This window comes from Oryctolagus cuniculus, chromosome 4 (assembly GCF_051225735.1).
Source record: "Oryctolagus cuniculus isolate XC-2025 breed Fujian yellow rabbit chromosome 4, ASM5122573v1, whole genome shotgun sequence".
Classification (NCBI taxonomy): Eukaryota; Metazoa; Chordata; class Mammalia; order Lagomorpha; family Leporidae; genus Oryctolagus; species Oryctolagus cuniculus.
Genome location: NC_142870.1, coordinates 68,426,124 through 68,450,105, shown reverse-complemented (window position 1 = coordinate 68,450,105; position 23,982 = coordinate 68,426,124). Strand labels below are relative to the sequence as shown.

Below are 23,982 nucleotides of genomic sequence, written 5' to 3'. Positions count from 1 at the left end.
AGCCCCTGTGCTGGTTGCAGCCTTGAACTGACTTCCTAACACCGGGGAACTCTTAAATTATTTTTGTTTCCTTGGTCCTAGTGTCAAAATTTCCTCTATTGTAATGTTGAAGTCAAAAGCTGTTTTCTTGCCTCACTGGGACTTTCCAACTTAATTTCCATTATTTGCTTGTCAGTTTCACCCTTACTTAGAGTTCAGAATCGTTGAAAGCAAAATATTCAAAGGCATTTGTATTCAAGTTCTAAAATTAAATCAAACGTTAGCTTGGTTCCTTGAAGAAGCAGTGTGGTGTCATCGTTAAGGTAAGATCAAGGACCCTAGAGACAGACTGCCTGGGTTAGGATCCCGTGCTTGCCATTCACTACTTAGTTGATTGTAGCTTCTCTGGCTCTCAGAGTTTCTTCTAAAAAAATGTAGGACAAAAATGCTGTTGACCTCATCAAGTTGTTGTAAATTAAGTGAATTAATTCTATAAAACACTGAACAATACCTGGTAGACTGACACTTCTGTGTAAGTTTAGCTAATGTTTTCAATTTTTGAAGTCCAAAATTTAGTTAGTGTAATAGTTTCCTTAAAGTAGTATTTAGAGATGATCTTTCATGTAGGGTTGAAAAAAGTCTTCCAAAAAGACTCTTCATATCATTATCTACTACCACCCCCATTCTCCAAGATATGATAATAACAGTTTGAGAGTTATGTGATTTCAGTGTTATAATGTCAGTGAACTGATGCATCATATGAAGTTTGCTTCACTTTCTAGTATTTTCAATTCTTTGACTTCAAAATTTGTTCAATATTATGCACCTTTCCAGAGTGCCGTCATGGTTGTGGACCATGACTTACATGCTTATCTTTGTGGAAGAAGAAGCTTGAGTGCATACGTCTGTGTGCATACATTCAGGGTTGTCATTTTTAGAATAGTTGGCATCTGGGGTTGGCACTGTGGCATAGCAGGTAAAGCTGCCACCTACAGGGCTGGCATCCCATGTGGGCACTGGCTCGAGTCCCGGTTGCTCTGCTTCCAATCCAGCTCCTTGCTAATGTGCCTGGAAAAGCAGTGGAGGATGGTCCAAGTGCTTGGTCCCCTACACCCACATGAAAGACCTGGAGGAAGCTCCTGGCTGCTGGCTTTGGATCAGCCCAGCTCCTGCCATTGCTGCCATTTGAGGAGTGAACTGGAGGATGGAAGATCACTGTCTCTCTAACTGTTCCTTTCAAATCAATCAATCAATCTTAAAAAAAAAAACAAGCAAACAAAAAAAACAAGCATTAAAAAAATTATTTGACATTTAAACGTGTATAATTAGATTCACTTTGGACACAGCCCAGGAGAGTGTTAGAGGGGCCACACCACAGGTCTAGCTGGTAGAACTCTCAAACTACTCTTTTCTTTCTCTTTGCTAGCCATGTTCATCTTATGAGAACAGTCTGGAATTCACACAAATCACCAACAGCTCTTCGTCCAGAAGTTGTCTGCAAAAGTAGTTTGTCATTTATATTTTAGTCATCTGATTATATTCTTGTTTTGTTTGATGTTATAAGGAATGAATATTAGAGGACAATTGGAAAAGTTTCCGTCAACATAGGTATTATTAAATATCTTGGGGACTTTGAAAATGCTAGTGAGTCTCTGTGTAATCTCTATAGTAGAATGTATTATAGATGTGAGGAAATATCTGGGGCAGACACGTAGATGTACTTTCCCTGTGCCTTTCCAATCATACACACAACCCAAATTCATTCTGATTATCACAAATAACTACCCTTCCACGGAAGGCAGTTTTTAGAAAAACTCATGAAATTTATGATGAAGTGCCAGAGGATCACACTGTCCACATCTTCCATGTCATGTTGTGTGCTTTTGCTACCCTATCTCTTCATGAAGGCCCTGGGACCAACGTGGAGGACTTGGCGTCTCTGAAGAATAGGGCCAATCCATACCAGGCATGCAGTGTCTTCCCTAACCAGAACCATTCTAAATTGTCAATAGGATGATTGCTCTTTTGGACTCATTAAATTAGCTTCAATATTTAAATCAGTTTATTCAAGAGAAATAATAACACACGGGTCAGCTAACATGCCACAAGAAACTCATTCTTGGGGCTAGTGTTGGGTACAATAGGTTAAGTCATAAGTCCTTTATGGGAGCACTGGTTCAAGACCTGGTTGCTCTGCTTCTGACCCAGCTTCCTGCTAATTCACCTGGGAAGGCAGAAGAAGGTTTCCCAAGACCTGAAGTCACTGCTACCCATGTGGGAAACCATGATGGAGTTCTGGGCTCCTGGCTTTGGCTGGCACAGCACTGGCTGTTGCAGCCATTTGAGGAGTGAGCCTGCAGATGGAAGATCCTCTCTCTCTCTCTCTGTCTCCCAGTCCTCTATCTGTTGATCTGCTTTTCAAATAAATAAACCTTCAAAACATAAAAGAAAGGAAGGAACTCGTCTTTGTCACATAGAGTGGACAGGCTCTAAGAAGTGCAATGCATGTGAATCCTTTGGCCTGGGAAGGCAAAGGCAGTGACCACAAGGGTAGAACCTCAAGGGGACATTTGTCACCTGGTAGAGATGTAATGAAGATGAACTCAAGGAAATTTGGAAAAATAACCAAAGATAAAGTTTTTTACTTCCTAATTTTGACCAAGTCAAGCCTGGCTGGTTAGTACATTCTGTAGGATTTCCTCTTTTGTATAAAGAAAGGACAGCTATATATAGAATGTGCCACCTTTACAATCTCTATTATATTTGTCTAACTATATCAGTCATTATGCACTACTGTTGATCCCTGTGAAAGCAGTTAGGAATAATTTTTTTTGAGTACTGTCACTTGGGGGAAGATCTGGATTTCCAGATTTAATGACTTATTCAGTTTCTGTGTCACTTCTGTAAATTCATGTTATCACATACAAAATGTCATATCTGGCATTTATTGTTCCTTATGAACCAAGCATAGTGCTAAGAACTTGTCCAGTATATTCTAACTTACTTTCACCACAACCCTGCTGGGTAAGATCTTTGGAGTGAGGGCAAGCTCTGGGATCAAGTCTTACTCCTGACTCTTCCTGCCACCAGCTAGTGATCTTCACTGTCTTATTTTCCTTTCTTTCTTATTTTCCTTAACTTAACAATAAAGATAAAGGACAAACATTGTGATAAAGAGGATTAAGCTGGCACTTGGAATGCTGTCAAGCCACAGAGAAGTGCCTGGGACAAGTCCCAGCTCTAGTTCTAGATACATCTCTCTCTCTCTCCTTTTAAAAAAAAAAAGATTTATTGTATTTATTTGAAAGACAGAGTTACAGAGAGAGGCAGAGACAAAGAGAGAGGTCTTCCATCTGCTGGTTCACTCCCCAATTGGCCACAACAGCCGGAGCTGTGCTGATACGAAGCCAGGAGCCAAGAGCTTCTTCCGGGTATCCCACGTGGGTGCAGGGGCCCAAAGACTTGGGCCATCTTTCGATGCTATCCCAGACCACAGCAGAGAGCTGGATCAGAAGAGGAGCAGCCGGGACTAGAACCGGTGCCCATATGGGATGGCGGCGCTTCAGGCCAGGGCTTTAACCCACTGCGCCACAGCACCGGCCCTGACACTTCTCTTTTGATCCAGCTTCCTGCTAAGGCACCTAGGAGGTAACAGTGATAGTTGGTCCCCTACCAAGCACATGGGAGACCTGAATGGAGTTCTTGGCCCTTGCCTTTAGCTTGGCCCAGCCCTGGCTGTTGCACCATCTGAGGAGTGAACTAGCAGATGGGAGATTTTTTTTTCCTCTCTCCCTCCCTTTCTCTTCTCTCTCCTCTCTGTCACTCTACCTTTCAAATAAAAAAATTGATCTTTAAAAAATGTAAGGTTAAAAAGAGTAGCAGACCTCACTATGCGGTCCAAATGAAACAATATCTGTGTGATACCTAAAAGTGCCGAGCACAAAAAAGAACTCAAAAAACGTTAGTCATCTTTCTGTTTGCCTTCTTTCGGGATGGAGCCAGGATGGCTCTACAGCTGGTTGCTAATACCAAGTGTGGTGTGCTTGTGAACCAAGGCAATGAGTGAGGAGCTGTGATTCTGGAAGTACTCTCCCAAATGTGACTCAAACTATTTATCTGCTATCTGATCTGATGACCTCCAAACACCTCGCTTCTCTTATTAATTATCTAGAGGACAGGAAATGGCACAAGCACTTTGTAAGCTTCACTCAGTGTTAGAAAAAAAGCTATGGAAAATATTAGACTAGCTTGTTTAAAAAACAATTTCAGAATTGTTTCAAATTGCGTAAAATCAAAAGACACGTGGCTTAAAGTCAAATTGCTCAGTAGAATTAAATTGATACAGTCTTCAAATTTTCCCCCCAAATAGTCATATCACACTAGAGAAATTCTACCCCTAGATGAAATTGCTTCAAAGTGTGCTAAACAGATACCATACGAAACCAAACCTAAAGAAAGGTTTCACATGCAATTACAAGAAGGTGCATTTGTGGAAGAACTGGATTTTTAAGAGGAAATCATGATAGGAGAAGATTATGAAAATTCTCTCAATTTCTTGTTTCCTGGTTTTTGTTTCTTAAGAAATGGGAATAAATATAGATTCATACCATGTATGTTCTTGGTGTGAAGTTAATGTTTTAAAGTTCCGTTTTTACTAAGGGGATTTTACATTCCGGGAGTGGGCGTGTGTGTGTGCTGTGTGTCTTCGTGTGTGTGCTTTCAGGGAAGAGATGGCTCTACCTGTCCAAAGAGAATATCCACGGAGAAGAAAATCTTAAATCTACTATGACACTATTTCAGTGACTTTGATCTGTTACGTTAAACACCTTTTGTCAGATTGATGTATATGAATGCATTTTACTTTACAGTAGAGACTCAAGCTCAATCAGCTTTCATTGTATTGGAGTACAAGTCACAGAGCTTTTGTTAAACTAACAGTGGTCACCTTGTACATAGAAGCTCTAGTTTTAATGTGTATGTGTGTGCCTGCGCGCCTGTGTGTGCCATTCTTATTTAAAGTTCTCTAGGTATTCTTTGCATTTTTGGGAATATCTGACTTATAAATTGGGTTCATTTGCCATTAGATAATAAATTTAATCAACACTATGCAATAAACATTAAATCTCTGGTTTCTATATGAAGTGGAACTCCGACACCCTTATCTCATGTCACCACATTTCTGATTCCGTGACTATATTTAAGTTAAGCTATGATGGGAAGTATGCCATTCAGGTTTTCTGATGCTTAGTGTGATTCCTCCGAGGTATCCCTGTTGCTTTCCTCCCGAGATCTGCACTGCGTGATTGTGTGACTGTCGTTGCTGTGCGTGGATTTTCCTTGGCTATGCTTAAGTCACTGCCTCATGGGATCCTTATTCCTTTCCTTGGTAATGATCATCTCTTGCTCTCCTCCCACCACTTATGCCCACTGTAAGGCAGAACATCCTCTGGAAGTCTTTTTCCCTCCTGAGTGTGAAGACTTCTGTTTCTTCCTCTTCTGTGGCTTTCCTAGCATACGTCCAAAGTTTTTGTTTGCTATTTGTCTATAATCATATCTTCTGAAAGAAGCTTAAAATTTTTTGACTGATGGTACAGAAAAGTATTCATATATTCATAATATACATTTAATAATCATTTGAGTTCAAAAATTGTTTACATTTCTAGGTTTATTTCTAACACTGTTTTAGCACAAATTAAGGCACCCTGCATTCACTATTGTTATTCTTGTCCTTCAAAAAAATGCAACTATTTTGAACTTTCCATAGATGTATAAGAATTTTTCAGTGGAGGGATAATGAAAATAATCAGCTGGAATTTTCCTCATGATAATAGATAAAATCAAGGCATTTAAAATAAGAAATAACATTTTTTTACAAACACTTCATAATCATAATCCTCTTTTTTAAAAAATTGCTAACAGTTTTCACAGATTACCCACCCTATTCAGTTGCTGATGATATTTATACATCGAATGACATTTGATCAGCTAGAAGTTTCTGGACCACACCTTTGAGTATTACTTGTTAAATGTTGAACATCACCCCTGAGTGGGCACAAATCAGGCCTTCCCACACTGAATACTTTTAGAGTCTAATTTTTCTTTGATGAGTATAACTTATCCAATATATGGTAGGCTGTAATGCATACATTCTTCATCTCAGAGCTTTCAAGCCTGCTGTTAGCTGTATTTGTTCTACTGACCTTAGCCCATGGGAACAGTTAGAACTATGGACAGGAGATTATTTGTTTCATCAACTTCTTCCTATCCAGTCTTATGGCACATTTTAGATTCTCACCTTCATGCTTTATAAGGCTAGCTCCTTCTGCAGAGATAGGGACTATACCATCAAGGAGGTTGTAGACCAGATAGAAGGCAGATACATAAAAAAATGTATTTTTAGTAGAGTGATGTGTATCATGCAGAATAACATAGGGTATTCATTAGGGGATGAGGAGGAGGGAATGTCGAATGACCTTGGCTGCTGGAGTGGGGGTGTGGTTATTTTGTATAAGGAGACAGAGGGCTGGGGCTGGTGCTGTGGCATAGCGGGTAAAGCCACTGCCAGCATCCCATATGGGCACCGGTTGGAGACCTTGCTGCTCCACTTCTGATCCAGCTCTCTGCTATGGCCTGGTAAGGCAGTGGAAGATGGCCCAAGTGTTTGGGCCCCTGTACCCACGTGGGTGACCTGGAGGAAGCTCCTGGTTCCTGGCTTTGGATTGGCACAGCTCCAGCCATTGCAGTCATCTGGGGAGTGAACCAGCAGATGAAGAACTTTCTCTGCCTCTATAACTCCGTCTCTCAAATAATAAATAAATAAATATTTAAAAACAATTCTATCATGACCAAGATAATCAGATAAAAATCTAATGGCAAAGTTGAATAGCCATGAAAGCATCTTTCTCCCTTTCTTTTCACTAGAAATTGTCGCTCCCCCTCTTCATGGAGGAACGACACTAAGCCCTGCCTAGGCTTCATATCCGAGTCACGGCACCATTATGTCGCTCCCCGTCTTCGTGGGGGAACGACACAAGACCCTGCGCTGTTCTTTCGTCTGCTCGGCCCTCCCCGGGTTTGCTGCTGGTTCTTCCCGGGTTGGCTACTATCCCTTCCACCTCCGTGGAAGGGCAGTTCCCCCTGGCCGCATTCCCCACTTCCGCAGGGGAGCGGCACACCGCCGGCCGGCTTTCTCGGGGGCTGCACGGGTTCCCTTAGATGTTCCCCATAGATGTTCCCGGTGCATGCCATCTCTCTCCTCCTTTATAGTCCTCCTCCACCAATCCTAACTCGGCTGCCCACACGCCGAGTACGCTGCTCTCCTCCAATCAGGAGCAAGTCCTACAGTTTATTAGTTGAACTGGAGGCAGCTGTGCGGAAGCTGTTTACTTCTCTCCCAGCGCCATATTGTGGGAGAGCAGATGCATAGAATAAGTCTTAATTCCAGTAACTCAGTCCAGTCCGGATTGCTCCCCACAGAAATGGTCTCATTACTAAATTGTCCTGGCTAATGGGATTAGCACACTCCTGGGTGTGGGTGATAATGGAGTACGTTGTCTATACTGAATTTACAGACAACTAAAAGTTGGTCTACTTTTAATTGTCACCATGTACTAGCAATTCTGAACAATGCTAAAGGGAAACCTACTCCCCTCAAATATTTTTGGTCTAAGTTCTATGTAATTATTATGATTACTGGTGAGTTTTAGTAATACATAGGTACACTTCAAATCAGCACATCTGAAGTATTTGTCCTTCAATAAACACTGCATTCTACTTGCAGGTTAACTCAGACAACTCCCCAGTTACAGAATTCACCATGTTACTTGTGTTCATTTTGAGAACAAATTCAACATATTTAGAATCACTTGTTTGCTTCAGGCAGTTTATATTCCCAATCTCTGTGACACTACATGTCCCTGCCTTTCACATATTGATCTTAAATAAACAGTAATACAACAGAGATTGTGGAGTCAGAGACTTTTTCATTTCTGTCATTATGTGCAACATATTGAATTTTCATTTCTGTTAAAAATTAAAACAGTGACACAGGGATGATCATTTGACCTACCAATTCAGATACCCATGTTCCATATTCTAGTGCCTAAGTTCAATACCCAGCTCTTGCTCTTGACTCCAACTTCCTTCTAATGCAGACTCTAGGGTGGGGGCAAGGGAACAGGTGATGGCTCACGTGGTTGACTCACTGCCTAGGTTGAGTTTCTGCCTCAGCAGAGTAACGGGCATTTGGAGAGTAAACCAGAAGATAGGAGCTCACTTGTTTGAGCTCTCTTGTTCTCTCTCTCTCTCTCATAAATAATTAATTAAAAGAATAAAGAAAGAAAACGGTGAAATGGTGTACACATTCTGACATATAATATTTTTTGTTTTGTTACTTTAGCTCATACATGCAATGTTTTGCTGACAAATATCTTTACAATTGAAATGTATTCTTCTGTTTAAATTATTTTAAAACTAAATGAATCAAGAAAATGACATTTTAATGCATAATTTAGTAGTTGTCTTTGCAGAATTTTAGTTTCAATAAAATTCACTTATTACTGGACAATTATTTGTATATGCTACTATACCAGACCATAACTAAGGATCAACGTTCATGCTTTTAGGAAGATACAACAATTATTGTATAAATGGTTATGTGTGGTTTTTTTTTTGTATTCTAATGTTATTTTTACAGTTGTTTTACATATGATGTTCCCTGCAGGAAAATATTTACTGTCTATATTTACTCTTTTCTGGCCATTTCATTGTTGGTTTCACTTCATGATATTCATGATTATTTCAGAAAACATATTTCCATTTAGAGGAAGGGATTGTTCAAAATTATACACTCTGTACCACAAATATGTTGCTATCAACTGATCATGGAATATATATATATATATGTATGTATATAAATACACACAGAGACACACACACACATACATGTAATAATAATACAGAAGTGGTTTACATAGGTATTTAAAAATGGGAGGCTTCTTAGATCTTCAGTTATTTAAAGGGGGTATTTCATCATATAAGAGCCTGGAAGTGGTAAAAGTTCTCATCCTTTAACTGCATATATTTATTTTAATTATTTTACCACTGCAAAGTCCTTATTATCAGTTAGGAAAGCTTGAGAAAAACAGCAGGAACAATAAGAACAGGAACAAAATTAACTGATAAGGGGTAGCTAAGTCACAGCCAAAAGTGACTGTGATTGTCATCCCTCTTCTGAAAATGGTTGTTTGATAAGACACAGCCTTTTAGACAGTTTGTGCATCTTGGGTATCATAATATGCATATGCGTAATTCAGAAGTAGAAAGGAAGCGATGGAAAATTAGAATAATAGCATTCGGCTCAGTAGAGTGTTCTTGCACTACGAATATCACTAACACTCTCTGAGAGACATAAAGTGTACGGCCTTGCTTGTGCATAAAAGGAACACTCTATAAAATTCTCGCCAATAGAATGCAACAACACATCAGAAAGATCATCCACCCAGACCAAGTGGGATTTATCCCTGGTATGCAGGGATGGTTTAATGTGCGCAAGACAATCAATGTGATACACCACATTAAAAAACTCCAGAAGAAAAACCATATGATTATCTCAATAGATGCCGAGAAAGCATTTGATAAAATACAACACCCGTTCATGATGAAAACTCTAAGCAAACTGGGTATGGAAGGAACATTCCTCAATACAATCAAAGCAATTTATGAAAAACCCACGGCCAGCATCCTATTGAATGGGAAAAGTTGGAAGCATTTCCAGTGAGATCTGGTACCAGACAGGGATGCCCACTCTCACCACTGCTATTCAATATAGTTCTGGAGGTTCTAGCCAGAGCTATTAGGCAAGAAAAAGAAATTAAAGGGATACAAATTGGGAAGGAAGAACTCAAAGTATCCCTCTTTGCAGATGACATGATTCTTTATTTAGGGGACCCAAAGAACTCTACTAAGAGACTATTGGAACTCATAGAAGAGTTTGGCAAAGTAGCAGGGTATAAAATCCATGCACAAAAATCAACAGCCTTTGTATACACAGACAACGCCATGGCTGAGGAAGAACTTCTAAGATCAATCCCATTCACAATAGCTACAAAAACAATCAAATACCTTGGAATAAACCTAACCAAGGACGTTAAAGATCTCTACGATGAGAATTACAAAACCTTAAAGAAAGAAATAGAAGAGGATACCAAGAAATGGAAAAATCTTCCATGCTCATGGATTGGAAGAATCAATATCATCAAAATGTCCATTCTCCCAAAAGCAATTTATAGATTCAATGCAATACCAATCAAGATACTGAAGACCTTCTTCTCAGATCTGGAAAAAATGGTGCTGAAATTTATATGGAGGCACGAGAGATCTCGAATAGCTAAAGCAATCTTGTACAACAAAAACAAAGCTGGAGGCATCACAATACCAGATTTCAGGACATACTACAGGGCAGTTGTAATCAAAACAGCATGGTACTGGTACAGAAACAGATGGATAGACCAATGGAACAGAATAGAAACACCAGAAATCAACCCAAACATCTACAGCCAACTTATATTTGATCAAGGATCTAAAACTAATTCCTGGAGCAAGGACAGTCTATTCAATAATGGTGCTGGGAAAATTGGATTTCCACGTGCAGAATCATGAAGCAAGACCCCTACCTTACACCTTACACAAAAATCCACTCAACATGGATTAAAGACCTAAATCTACGACCTGACACCATCAAGTTACTAGAGAACATTGGAGAAACCCTTCAAGATATTGGCACGGGCAAAGAATTTCTGGAAAAGACCTGGGAGGCACAGGCAGTCAAAGCCAAAATCAACTATGGGATTGCATCAAATTGAGAAGTTTCTGTACTGCAAAAGAAACAGTCAGGAGAGTGAAGAGACAACCAACAGAATGGGAAAAAATATTTGCTAACTATGCAACAGATAAAGGGTTAATAACCAGAATCTACAAAGAGATCAAGAAACTCCACAACAACAAAACCAACAACCCACTTAAGAGATGGGCCAAGGACCTCAATAGACATTTTTCAAAAGAGGAAATCCAAATGGCCAACAGGCACATGAAAAAATGTTCCAGGTCATTAGCAATCAGGAAAATGCAAATCAAAACCACAATGAGGTTTCACCTCACCCCGGTTAGAATGGCTCACATGCAGAAATCTACCAACAACAGATGCTGGCGAAGATGTGGGGAAAAAGGGACACTAACCCACTGTTGGTGGGAATGCAAACTGGTCAAGCCACTATGGAAGTCAGTCTGGAGATTCCTCAGAAACCTGAAGATAACCCTACCGTTCAACCCAGCCATCCCACTCCTTGGAATTTACCCAAAGGAATTTAAATTGGCAAACAAAAAAGCGGTCTGCACCCTAATGTTTATTGCAGCTCAATTCACAATAGCTAAGACCTGGAACCAACCCAAATGCCCATCAACAGTAGACTGGATAAAGAAATTATGGGATATGTACTCTTTAGAATACTATACCGCAGTAAGAAACAACGAAATCCAGTCATTTGCAACAAAATGGAGGAATCTGGAACACATCATGCTGAGTGAAATAAGTCAGTCCCAAAGGGACAAATACCATATGTTCTCCCTGATTGGTGACAACTGACTGAACACCAAAATGGAAACCTGTTGAAGTGAAATGGACACTATGGGAAACGGTGACTTGATCAGCATAGCCCTGACTGTTAATGAACAACTTAATACATTATCCCTCTTAGTAGTTTTTTTTGTCTGTTCTTTAATATGACTGGTTTAATTCTGTAATTAATACACAGTTATTCTTAAGTGTTGAAATTTAACTGAAATGTGATCCCTGTTAAACATAAGAGTAGGAATAAGAGAGGGAAGAGATGTATAATTTGGGACATGCTCAAGCTGACTTGCCCCAAATGGTAGAGTTAGAAACATACCAGGGGATTCCAATTCAATCCCATCAAGGTGGCATGTACCAATGCCATCTCACTAGTCCAAGTGATCAGTTTCAGTTCACAATTGATCATAATGAAAGCACTAAGAGTCAAAGGGAGCACATAAACAAGTCTAGTACCTGCTAATACTAACCAATAGAATAAATAAAGGGGAGAGTGATCCAACATGGGAAGTGAGATACTCAGCAGACTCATAGAATGGTGGATGTCCTAAACAGCACTCTGGCCTCAGAATCAGCCCTAAAGGCATTCGGATCTGGCTGAAAAGCCCATGAGAGTATTTCAGGCATGGAAAGCCAAGACACTCTGGCAAAAAAAAAAAAAAAAAAATCCTAAATGAAAGATCTCTGTGAGTGAGATCCCAGTGGAAAGAACAGGTCTTCAAAGAAGGAGGTACCTTTCTCTGAAGGGAGGAGAGAACCTCCACTTTGAATATGACCTTGTCTAAACAAGATGAGAGTCGGTGAACTCAAAAGGCCTCCATAGCCTTGGAAACTCATGACTGGTGCATAGGGAGATTACTGATGCCATAAACAGGGGTTTCAATCTGTAAAGTCAACAACAGGAGTCACTGTGCACTTACTCCTCATGTAGGATCTCTGTCCTTAATGTGCTGTACATTGAGACTTAATGCTATAATGAGTACTCAAACAGTATTTTTCGCTTTGTGTTTCTATGGGGGTGCAAACTGTTGAAATCTTTACTTAATGTATACTAAACTGATCTGTAAAAAAAAAAAAAGAAGAAATTATCAACTCCCAACTTGACTCTCACTGGGATTAAACATGACAATAGGTCTGATCTGATTTCATCATCATTTAAAAAATCATCTATTATTTTTCACTTTATGTTTGTGTGGGAGCAAACTGTTGAAATCTTTACTTAATGTATGCTAAACTGATCTTCTGTATATAAAGAGAATCGAAAATGAATCCTCATGTGAATGGAAAGGGAGAGGGAGTGGGAAAGGGGAGGGATGCGGGTGGGAGAGACGATATGGGGGGGAAGCCATTGTAATCCATAAGCCGTACTTTGGAAATATATAGTCATTAAATAAAAGTTAAAAAAAATCAAAAAAAAAAAAAAAAAAAAAGGAACACTCTAGATGATTTTTATGCCTGGTTCCAAGCATTCATCATCTATTCATTCCTCCATGTGAGTAAAATTCTTGCATCTCCCCATGTGATTTTGATCCTCATACTGCTCATAAGGAGATCCAGAAGCCATAGTGATGTCTGCATAATCTCACTGTGTCGCGTCCCTCGACAAGCAAGGAAGACACGACCCGAACTCTTCTTCAAGCAGTTTATTCAGGAACCTTGAACAAGCTTCTTCTTCCGCCTCCTTCCCTCTCCCATCCCTCTTATAGCCATCAGCACACCAATCAAAAGCAGCCAAGTGGCAAGGATTGATAGGTACAGCAATGCGGAAGCCAGAAGGGAGCTCAGCCATCTCCTTATTAGGAGTTGTTTGTTTCTCGCCAGTCCTTCCGGGAGAAAGGAGCCGGCGCCATCTTTAGGGCGCGGTGCAATGGCTCCCCACATCACTGCATAGCAGTGATAGGATCAGGACGAAGAGCTGGTTCTTTTCTCCAACTTTAACCAGCTTTGTGCACTCATTCAATTCATATGGCCACAAAATGCTGGAACTGGCCTCAGGTGACAGCCCTCTGTCTAAATGGAATTATGTCACTGGCCTCAGGTGACAGCCCTCTGTCTAAATGGAAGGAAAACACATTGTAATAAAAATAGAAACTACAGAGTAGAAACGGTTTTAGAGTGTTAGTCACACATTGAGAGAACTGAAGAGTGGGTTTGTGTGTTGAAGGGGTGCTGAGAAAGAACTTTCATATTTTTGTGGCTTAATCCTTTATCTTAATTTGAAGAAACTGGGGGCCTGTGAGGTTGGGTGGCTATCTCAAGTTTGCACAATGTGTTAGCATTTGAAACAGCCCTGGTCAAATGAATATTCTCATTTTTATGCCCTTTATAATTACTACCCTACAATGAAGCATTGTATTTTCTCATTCGCCTTTCCATGTTCTTGGTCCTAATGAGTCTATTCTGATTGTGAAAGGGCTATTCATTCACTCAGGTTCATCTCAAACACAACTTTTCCAAGAAGCTTTGCCCCAAATGCCCTGGTTGACAGTCTTCTGCACATCCATTTACAGTGCTTTGTGCTTTATTAAAAAGTTATCTCATTCTCCCATTTGTCATGCATCTTTATTTCTCATTAGAAGGCAAGTCCCACAAAGGCAAGCATCATGTCTGATTTATTTCTATGGCCCCTAACAACTAGCCTGCAAGATCCCTCTGAACTTTGCTTTCAGCTCAGGCAAACTTAGAGAAGGAGTGGTAGATATAAGTTTATTTCAGAAAATTGGCCTCATTGATGGTTAATGTGGGTTAAGATCATTGAGGGCAATTGGTCTTTGCCTATGCATCTTGTTTTTCATGGTTCTAGCAGAATTGTAGACTCCACAAGAAAATGAAAAGGGAAGTCAGGAGGCTGAGAGGTGTCAACTTTAGAGAGAGGAACGACTTTGGAAAATGAAGGTTTCACTTGCCCTTTCTGCTTTGGGCCTCCTTGCTTTCATGTCGTTAAGTCTAACCACATCCAGGCATTGTATTGTTAGGCACTTCCTTTGGTAAATGATCTTACCCTTTCTCTTCAATTTTTTTAAAACCTCATCCCATAACTTACCTGTTAGTTTGGTTTCATTTTTATTCCGAATTTTTGGAAGCAACTGAAATTAAGAAGTCTGAAAGTGAACTTGTTTGAGGTCTCAAAGCAGTTCTAAATATATATTCAGAATTCTAAAAGTTCTCAGCAGGTCCCTTGTCTCGATCTGATTCCTGGAAATGCAATCAAATTTCAAATATTCTGAGCAGTGGTTGATGAGATATGAGCAGATATCATATTGAATGTTTTCTAGGTGTTGGGAAATAACTAAAAACAAGAGTATTCATGCTGTACTTCAAAAGAAACAGTCAGGAAAGTGAAGAGGCAACCGACAGAATGGGAAAAAAATATTTGCAAACTCGGCAACAGATAAAGGGTTAATAACCAGAATCTACAAAGAGATCAAGAAACTCCACAAAAACAAAACAAACAAACAACCCACTTAAAAGATGGGCCAGGGACCTCAATAGACATTTTTCAAAAGAGGAAATCCAAATGGCCAACAGGCACATGAAAACATGTTCAAGGTCATTAGCAATCAGGGAAATGTAAATCAAAACCACAATGAGGTTTCACCTCACCCCGGTTAGAATGGCTCACATTCAGAAATCTACCAACAACAGATGCTGGCGAGGATGTGGGGAAAAAGGGACACTAACCCACTGTTGGTGGGAATGCAAACTGGTCAAGCCACTATGGAAGTCAGTCTGGAGATTCCTCAGAAATCTGAATATAACCCTACCATTCAACCCAGCCATACCACTCCTTGGAATTTACTCAAAGGAAATTAAATTGGCATACACAAAAGTGTCTGCACATTAATGTTTATTGCAGCTGAATTCACAATAGCTAAGACCTGGAACCAACCCAAATGCCCATCAACAGTAGACTGGATAAAGAAATTATGGGACATGTACTCTATGGAATACTATACAGCAGTCAAAAACAATGAAATCCGGTCATTTGCAACAAGATGGAGGAATTTGGAAAACATCATGCTGAGTGAACTAAGCCAAACCCAGAGGGACAAATACCGTATGTTCGCCCTGATTGGTGACAACTGAGCATCAAAAAGGAAACCTGTTGAAGTGAAATGGACACTATGAGAAACAATTACTTGATCAGCCCTTATCATCACTGTTGATGTACAATTTAATACTATATCCCTTTTAGTATTTTTGTTTGTTCTACTTAACACCATTGGTTGAGCTATCTAATTAACACACAATTATTCTTAGGTGTTTAAAGTTAACTGAAAAGTGATCTCTGTTAAATATAAGAGTGGGAATAAGAGAGGGAGGGGATGTACAATTTGGGACATGCTGAAGCTTCTTGCCCCACGTGGTGGAGTTAGAAATGTGCCGGGGATTCCAATACAATCCCATCAAGGTTGCATGTACCAATGCCACCTCACTAGTCCAAGTGATCAATTTCAGGCCACAATAGACCATAATGATAGGTCTAAGAGTCAAAGGGATCCCATAAAGAAGACTAGTGTATGCTAATACTAACTGATAGAATTAAAAAGGGAGAGACCAATCCAACATGGGAAGTGGGATACACAGCAGACTCATAGAATGGCAGATGTCCTAAACAGCACTCTGGCCTCAGAATCAGCCCTAAAGGCATTCCGATCTGGCTGAAGAGCCCATGAGAGTGTTTAGGCATGGAAAGCCAAGACACTCTGGCAAAAAAAAAAGGACCTAAAAGAAAGATCTCTGTGAGTGATATCCCAGTGGAAAGAATGGGCCATCAAAGAAGGAGGTACCTTTCTCTGAAGGGAGGAGAGAACTTCCACTTTGACTATGGCCTTGTAGAAATAAGATCAAAGTCAGCGAGCTCAGGGGGCTTCCATGGCCTTGGCAACTCATTACTTGAGCCTGAGGAGATTGCTGATGCCTTAAACAAGAGTGTCAATTTGTTAAGTCAACAATAGGAGTCACTGTGCACTTACTCCCCATGTAAGATCTCTGTCCTTAATGTGTAGTTCAATGTGAATTAATGATACGACTAGTGCTCAAACAGTATTTGGCAATTTTGTTCCATGTGGGGGCAAACTTAATATATACTAAATTGATCTTCTGTATATAAAGATAATTGAAAATGAATCTTGATGTGAATGGAATGGGAGAGGGAGTGGGAGATGGGAGGGTTGTGGATGGGTGGGAAGTTACGGGGGGGGGGAAAGCCATTGTAATCCATAAACCGTACTTTGGAAATTATATTTACTAAATAAAAGTTTTAAAAAAATAAAAAAATAAATGAAATCACTTTCTTAATTTCCTTTTCATACCATTAGTATATAGAAATGCCATTGATTTTTATGTGTTGATCTTATATCATGCAAAGCTACTGAATTCATACAGTGTATCTAACAGTTTTTTATGGATCTTAAAGTTTTTATGGATCTTTTATACTTTAAGCTACCACCTGGAGTGCCTGCATCCTATATAAGAATGCCTGTTTAGAATCCTGGCTACTCTGCTTTTTCTCTTTCCTTCCTTCCATCTCTCTCTCTCTCTCTCTCTCTCTCTCTCTCTCTCTGATTTATTTATTTGTTTCCAAGGCAAAGTGTCAGAGAGAGAGAGAGATAATGAGAGGCAGAGAGAGAGAGAGAGAGAGAGAGAGAGAGAGAGAATCTTCCATCTACTGGTTCACTCCCCTAATTGCTGCAATGGCCAGGATTGGTTCAGGCTGAAGCCATGAGCCAGGAGCTTCTTCCAAGTCTCCCATGTGGATGGCATGGGCTCAAGAACTTGACTCATCTTCCTCTGTTTTTTTCTAGGCCATTAGGAGCAAGCTGGATTGGAAGTGGAACAGCCATTATAAGAACCAGGCCCATATGGGATGCTGGCATCACAGGCAGTGGCTTTACCCGCTATACCACAACACTGGTCCTACTCTGCGTCTAATCCAACTTCCTGCTAAGGTACATCCTGGGAGGCAGCAGATTATGGCTTGAGTACTTGAGTCTCTGCCACCCTCCTTGAAGATCCAGATGGAGTTTGGGGCTCTTGTCTATAGTGTGGCCTAGCTGTTGCTGTTGCAATTGTTTGGGGAGTGAACCAGTGGACAGAGGATCTCTGTCTCTGTCTCCGTTATTCTGCCTTTCAAATAAATAAACATTTTTAAATAAATAAAGAAATAAATGTTATTAAGCTGTAGAGTCAAGAATAATAATTTCTATTACATTCTTCTCTACCCTTCTCTATCTCATACACTTCAAATAAACATACACTGAGAAACACACACACATGCATATCACAGTCTGGGATATGGAGACTTCTGATGTGGCACAGGAGTTCAGTGGTTCACCTATCACTTGAGAATCCAGATCCACCTTTTCCTGGAAAAAGGATAAGAACAGCATTAGATGGTGTAAGACTCAAGAACATACCTGTCACATAAATGGCTGTTGAGTGGCTGTGAATAACACGAGATGTAGAATTTGAAGAACACCTCTATAATCCATTGTCAATAGGATGCACTAATTCAAAATGTAGAATAAAATCTGAAATGTTCTCCCCTTCTTTCCAACTCGTGTGTATCTGGGGTCTATCCAGCAGAGGTAAATAGTTGGTTCCATTGAGCTTATCCCAAGTCACATTAGGTCTGTGGCCACAGTATTTCACAGGGCACTTCAGTTCAAAGGAATCGCCTGCCAGGACATAGTGTACAGAATTTCTCTTTTTTTTAACTTTTATTTAATGAATATAAATTTCCAAAGTACGGCTTATAGATTACAATGGCTTCCCCCCCATAACGTCCCTCCCACCCGCAACCCTCCCCTTTCCCACTCCCTCTCCCCTTCCATTCATATCAAGATTCATTTTTGATTCTCTTTATATACAGAAGATCAGTTTAGCATACATTAAGTAAAGATTTCAACAGTTTGCTCCCACACAGAAACATAAAGTGAAAAATAATAGATGATTTTTTAAATGATGATGAAATCAGATCAGACCTATTGTCATGTTTAATCCCAGCGAGAGTCAAGTTGGGAATTGATGATTTCTTCTTGTTCTTCTTTTTTTTTTTTTAACAGAAGATCAGTTTAGTATACATTAAGTAAAGATTTCAACAGTTTGCACCCCCATAGAAACACAAAGTGAAATATACTGTTTGAGTACTCGTTATAGCATTAAATCTCAATGTACAGCACATTAAGGACAGAGATCCTACATGAGGAGTAAGTGCACAGTGACTCCTGTTGTTGACTTTACCAATTGACACTCCTGTCTATGGCATCAGTAATCTCCCCATGCTCCAGTCATGAATTTCCAAGGCTATGGAAGCCCCTTGAGTTCTCCGACTCTTATCTTGTTTAGACAAGGTCATAGTCAAAGTGGAGGTTCTCTCCTCCCTTCAGAGAAAGGTACCTCCTTCTTTGGAGACCTGTTCTTTCCACTGGGATCTCACTCACAGAGATCTTTCATTTAGGATTTTTTTTTTTTTTGCCAGAGTGTCTTGGCTTTCCATGCCTGAAATACTCTCATGGGCTTTTCAGCCAGATCGGAATGCCTTTAGGGCTGATTCTGAGGCCAGAGTGCTGTTTAGGACATCTGCCATTCTATGAGTCTGCTGAGTATCTCGCTTCCCATGTTGGATCACTCTCCCCTTTATTTATTCTATTGGTTAGTATTAGCAGGTACTAGACTTGTTTATGTGCTCCCTTTGACTCTTAGTGCTTTCATTATGATCAATTGTGAACTGAAATTGATCACTTGGACTAGTGAGATGGCATTGGTACATGCCACCTTGATGGGATTGAATTGGAATCCCCTGGTATGTTTCTAACTCTACCATTTGGGGCAAGTCAGCTTGAGCATGTCCCAAATTGTACATCTCTTCCCTCTCTTATTCCTACTCTTATGTTTATCAGGGATCACATTTCAGTTAAATTTCAACACTTAAGAATAACTGTGTATTAATTACAGAATTAAACCAGTCATATTAAGTAGAACAGACAAAAAAACTACTAAGAGGGATAATGTATTAAGTTGTTCATTAACAGTCAGGGCTATGCTGATCAAGTCACCGTCTCTCATAGTGTCCATTTCTCTTTAACAGGTTTCCTTTTTGGTGTTCAGTCAGTTGTCACCAATCAGGGAGAACATATGGTATTTGTCCCTTTGGGACTGACTTATTTCACTCAGCATGATGTGTTCCAGATTCCTCCATTTTGTTGCAAATGACTGGATTTCGTTGTTTCTTACTGCGGTATAGTATTCTAAAGAGTACATATCCCATAATTTCTTTATCCAGCCTACCGTTGATGGGCATTTAGGTTGGTTCCAGGTCTTAGCTATTGTGAATTGAGCTGCAATAAACATTAGGGTGCAGACCGCTTTTTTGTTTGCCAATTTAAATTCCTTTGGGTAAATTCCAAGGAGTGGATGGCTGGGTCGAACGGTATGGTTATCTTCAGGTTTCTGAGGAATCTCCAGACTGACTTCCATAGTGGCTTGACCAGTTTGCATTCCCACCAACAGTGGGTTAGTGTCCCTTTTTCCCCACATCCTCGCCAGCATCTGTTGTTGGTAGATTTCTGAATGTGAGCCATTCTAACCGGGGTGAGGTGAAACCTCATTGTGGTTTTGATTTGCATTTTCCTGATTGCTAATGACCTGGAACATTTTTTCATGTGCCTGTTGGCCATTTGGATTTCCTCTTTTGAAAAATGTCTATTGAGGTCCTTGGCCCATCTCTTAAGTGGGTTGTTGGTTTTGTTGTTGTGGAGTTTCTTGATCTCTTTGTAGATTCTGGTTATTAACCCTTTATCTGTTGCATAGTTTGCAAATATTTTTTCCCATTCTGTTGGTTGTCTCTTCACTCTCCTGACTGTTTCTTTTGCAGTACAGAAACTTCTCAATTTGATGCAATCCCAATAGTTGATTTTGGCTTTGACTGCCTGTGCCTCCCGGGTCTTTTCCAGAAATTCTTTGCCCGTGCCAATATCTTGAAGGGTTTCTCCAATGTTCTCTAGTAACTTGATGGTGTCAGGTCGTAGATTTAGGTCTTTAATCCATGTTGAGTGGATTTTTGTGTAAGGTGTAAGGTAGGGGTCTTGCTTCATGATTCTGCACGTGGAAATCCAATTTTCCCAGCACCATTATTGAATAGACTGTCCTTGCTCCAGGAATTGGTTTTAGATCCTTGATCAAATATAAGTTGGCTGTAGATGTTTGGGTCGATTTCTGGTGTTTAAATTCTGTTCCATTGGTCTATCCATCTGTTTCTGTACCAGTACCATGCTGTTTTGATTACAACTTCCCTGTAGTATGTCCTGAAATCTGGTATTGTGATGCCTCCGGCATCTTCTATGTCTTTCTTTAAGGTTTTGTAATTTTCATCGTAGAGATACTTAACGTCCTTGGTTAAGTTTATTCCAAGGTATTTGATTGTTTTTGTAGCTATTGTGAATGGGATTGATCTTAGAAGTTCTTTCTCAGCAGTGGCATTGCCTATGTATACAAAGGCTGTTGATTTTTGTGCATGGATTTTATACCCTGCTACTTTGCCAAACTCTTCTATGAGTTCCAATTGCCTCTTAGTAGAGTTCTTTGGATCCCCTAAGTAAAGTATCATATCATCTGCAAAGAGGGATAGTTTGAGTTCTTCCTTCCCAATTTGTATCCCTTTAATTTCTTTTTCTTGCCTAATAGCTCTGGCTAGAACTTCGAGAACTATATTGAATAGCAGTGGTGAGAGTGGACATCCCTGTCTGGTACCAGATCTCAGTGGAAATGCTTCCAACTTTTCCCATTCAATAGGATGCTGGCCGTGGGTTTTTCATAAATTGCTTTGATTGTATTGAGGAATGTTCCTTCCATACCCAGTTTGCTTAGAGTTTTCATCATGAAAAGGTGTTGTATTTTATCAAATGCTTTCTCAGCATCTATTGAGATAATCATATGGTTTTTCTTCTGCAGTTTGTTAATGTGGTGTTTCACATTGTGTTTTGCACACATTGACCCATCCCTGCATACCAGGGATAAATCCCACTTGGTCTGGTTGGACGATCTTTCTGATGTGTTGTTGCATTCTATTGGCCAGTATTTTATTGAGGATTTTTGCATCCATGTTCATCAGGGATATTGGTCTGTAATTTTCTTTCAATGCTGCATCTTTTTCCAGCTTAGGATTTAAGGTGATGCTGGCTTCACAGAAAGATTTGGGAGGACTCCCTCTTTTTCGATTGTTCTGAATAGTTTGAGAAGAATTGGAGTTAGTTCTTCTTTAAATGTCTGGTAGAATTCAGCAGTGAATCCATCTGGTCCTGGGCTTTTCTTTGTTGGAAGGGCCTTTATTACTGTTTCAATTTCTGACTCAGTTATGGGTTTGTTTAGGTTTTCTATGTCTTCCTGGTTCAATTTAGGTAGGTTGTATGTGTCCAGGAATCTATACATTTCTAATAGGTTTCCCTGATTGCTGGCTTACAAGTCCTTGTAGTAATTTCTGATGATTCTTTTTATTCCTTTAGTGGCTATTGTTAGATTTCCTTTTTCATCTCTGATTTTATTGATTTGAGATTTTTCTGTTTTGTTTTTTAGTTAGTTGGGCCAATGGGGTGTCAATTTTGTTTATTTTTTCAAAAAACCAGCTCCTCATTTGGCTGATTTTTTGTAATTTTTTTTTTGGATTCAATCCTGTTGATTTCTACACATATTTTAATTATTTCTCTTCTCCTGCTATATTTGTTTCTGGTTAGCTGTAGTTTTTCTAGATCCTTGAGGTGCAGTGAAAGCTCATTTATTTGGTGCCTTTCCAATTTCTTGGTGTAGGCCCTTATTGCTATAAATTTTCCTCTTAGCACTGATTTTGCTGTATCCCATAAGTTTTGATATGTTCATTCATTTGATATGTTCATTCAGGAGCATATTGTTCAGTCTCCATGTGTTTGTATATGTTCTAGAAATTCCTGAGTTGCTAATTTCCAACTTCATTCCACTATGGTCTGAGAAGCTGCATCGTATGATTCTAATTCTTTTGAATTTATTGAGACTGCTTTATGGCCTAGTATGTGTTCAATCCAAGAGAAGGTTTTATGTACTGCTGAGAAGAATGCAAATTCTTTATGAGTAGGATGAAAAGTTCTGTAGATATCTGTTAGATCCACTTGGGCAATGGTGTCGTTTAAATCTACTGTTTCCTTGTTGATCTTCTGTCCGAATGTTCTGTCTTTTTTCTGAGAGTGGAGTGTTGAAGTCCCCTAGTACTATTGTATTGGAATCTAAGTCTCCCTTTAAGTCTCTTAACATATCTTTTAAATAAACTGGTGCCCTGTAATTAGGTGCATATACATTGATAATCGTTATATCTTCCTGTTGAAATGATCCCTTAATCATTATATAGTGCTCCTCTTTGTCTCTCTTAACAGTTTTTGCGTTAAAGTTTATTTTGTCTGATATTAAGATGGCTACGCCCACTCTTTTTTCATTTCTGTTAGCATGGTATATCTTTTTCAGCCTTTCACTTTCAGACTGCATGCATCTTTGTTGGAAAGATGTGTTTCTTGTAAGCAGCAAATAGATGGGTTTTGTATCTTAGCCCATTCAGCCAATCTGTGCCTTTTAACTGGAGAGTTAAGACCATTAATGTTCAAAGTGACTATTGATAAGTAGTAACTTTGCCCTGCCATTTTCCCAAAGATATTTTCTAATATATGCTTTGAACTTCCTGTGATCTTTTGCTGTGAGGTTTCCTCCATTTACCCTCTTTCATATTGATGACCGTGTTTCTGTGTTTCTGTGTGTAACACATCTTTAAGCATTTCTTGCAGGGCTGGATGAGTGGCGACAAATTCTTTCCATTTCTGTTTGCTATGAAGGGTCTTTATTTCACCTTCATTCACAAATGAGAGCTTTGCAGGATATAATATTCTGGGCTGGCAGTTTTTCTCTCTTAGTACCTGGGCTATGTCTCGCCATTCCCTCCTAGCCTGTAGGGTTTCTGATGAGAAGTCTGCTGTGAGTCTAATTGGAGATCCTCTGAGAGTAATCTGACGTTTCTCTCTTGCACATTTTAGGATCTTTTCTTCATGTTTCACTGTGGTGAGTTTAATTACAACGTGTCATGGTGAGGATCTCTTTTGGTCATGGTTACTAGGGGTTCTATGAGCTTCCTGTACTAGGATGTCTCTTTCCTTCTCCAAACCCGGGAAGTCCTCTGCTAATATCTCACTAAAAAGGCCTTCTAATCCTTTCTCTCTCTCCATGCCTTCAGGAACTCCTAGAACTCGAATGTTGGGTTTTTTAATAGTATCCTGTAGATTCCCAATAATATTTTTTAGATTTCTAATTTCCTCTTCTTTTTTTTGTTTGACTGCATACTTTCCTGTGCTCTGTCTTCTAAG

General features: G+C 39.6%; 1 protein-coding gene across 5 annotated transcripts in view; it reads left to right on the top strand.

The window, feature by feature from the left end:
* BTLA (B and T lymphocyte associated) overlaps window positions 1-23,982 on the top strand; it is a 44,983-nt gene that overhangs the window by 5,693 nt on the left and 15,308 nt on the right. For 3 of the 5 annotated variants that reach the window (XM_089330805.1, XM_089330804.1, XM_070072106.2), the window contains exon 2: window positions 17,413-17,556. The exons of the other annotated variants lie outside the window; for them this stretch is intronic. The gene's annotated coding sequence lies outside the window, so the exon portion shown is untranslated. The remainder of the gene's footprint in view (window positions 1-17,412; window positions 17,557-23,982) is intronic. 5 annotated transcript variants of the gene reach the window in all.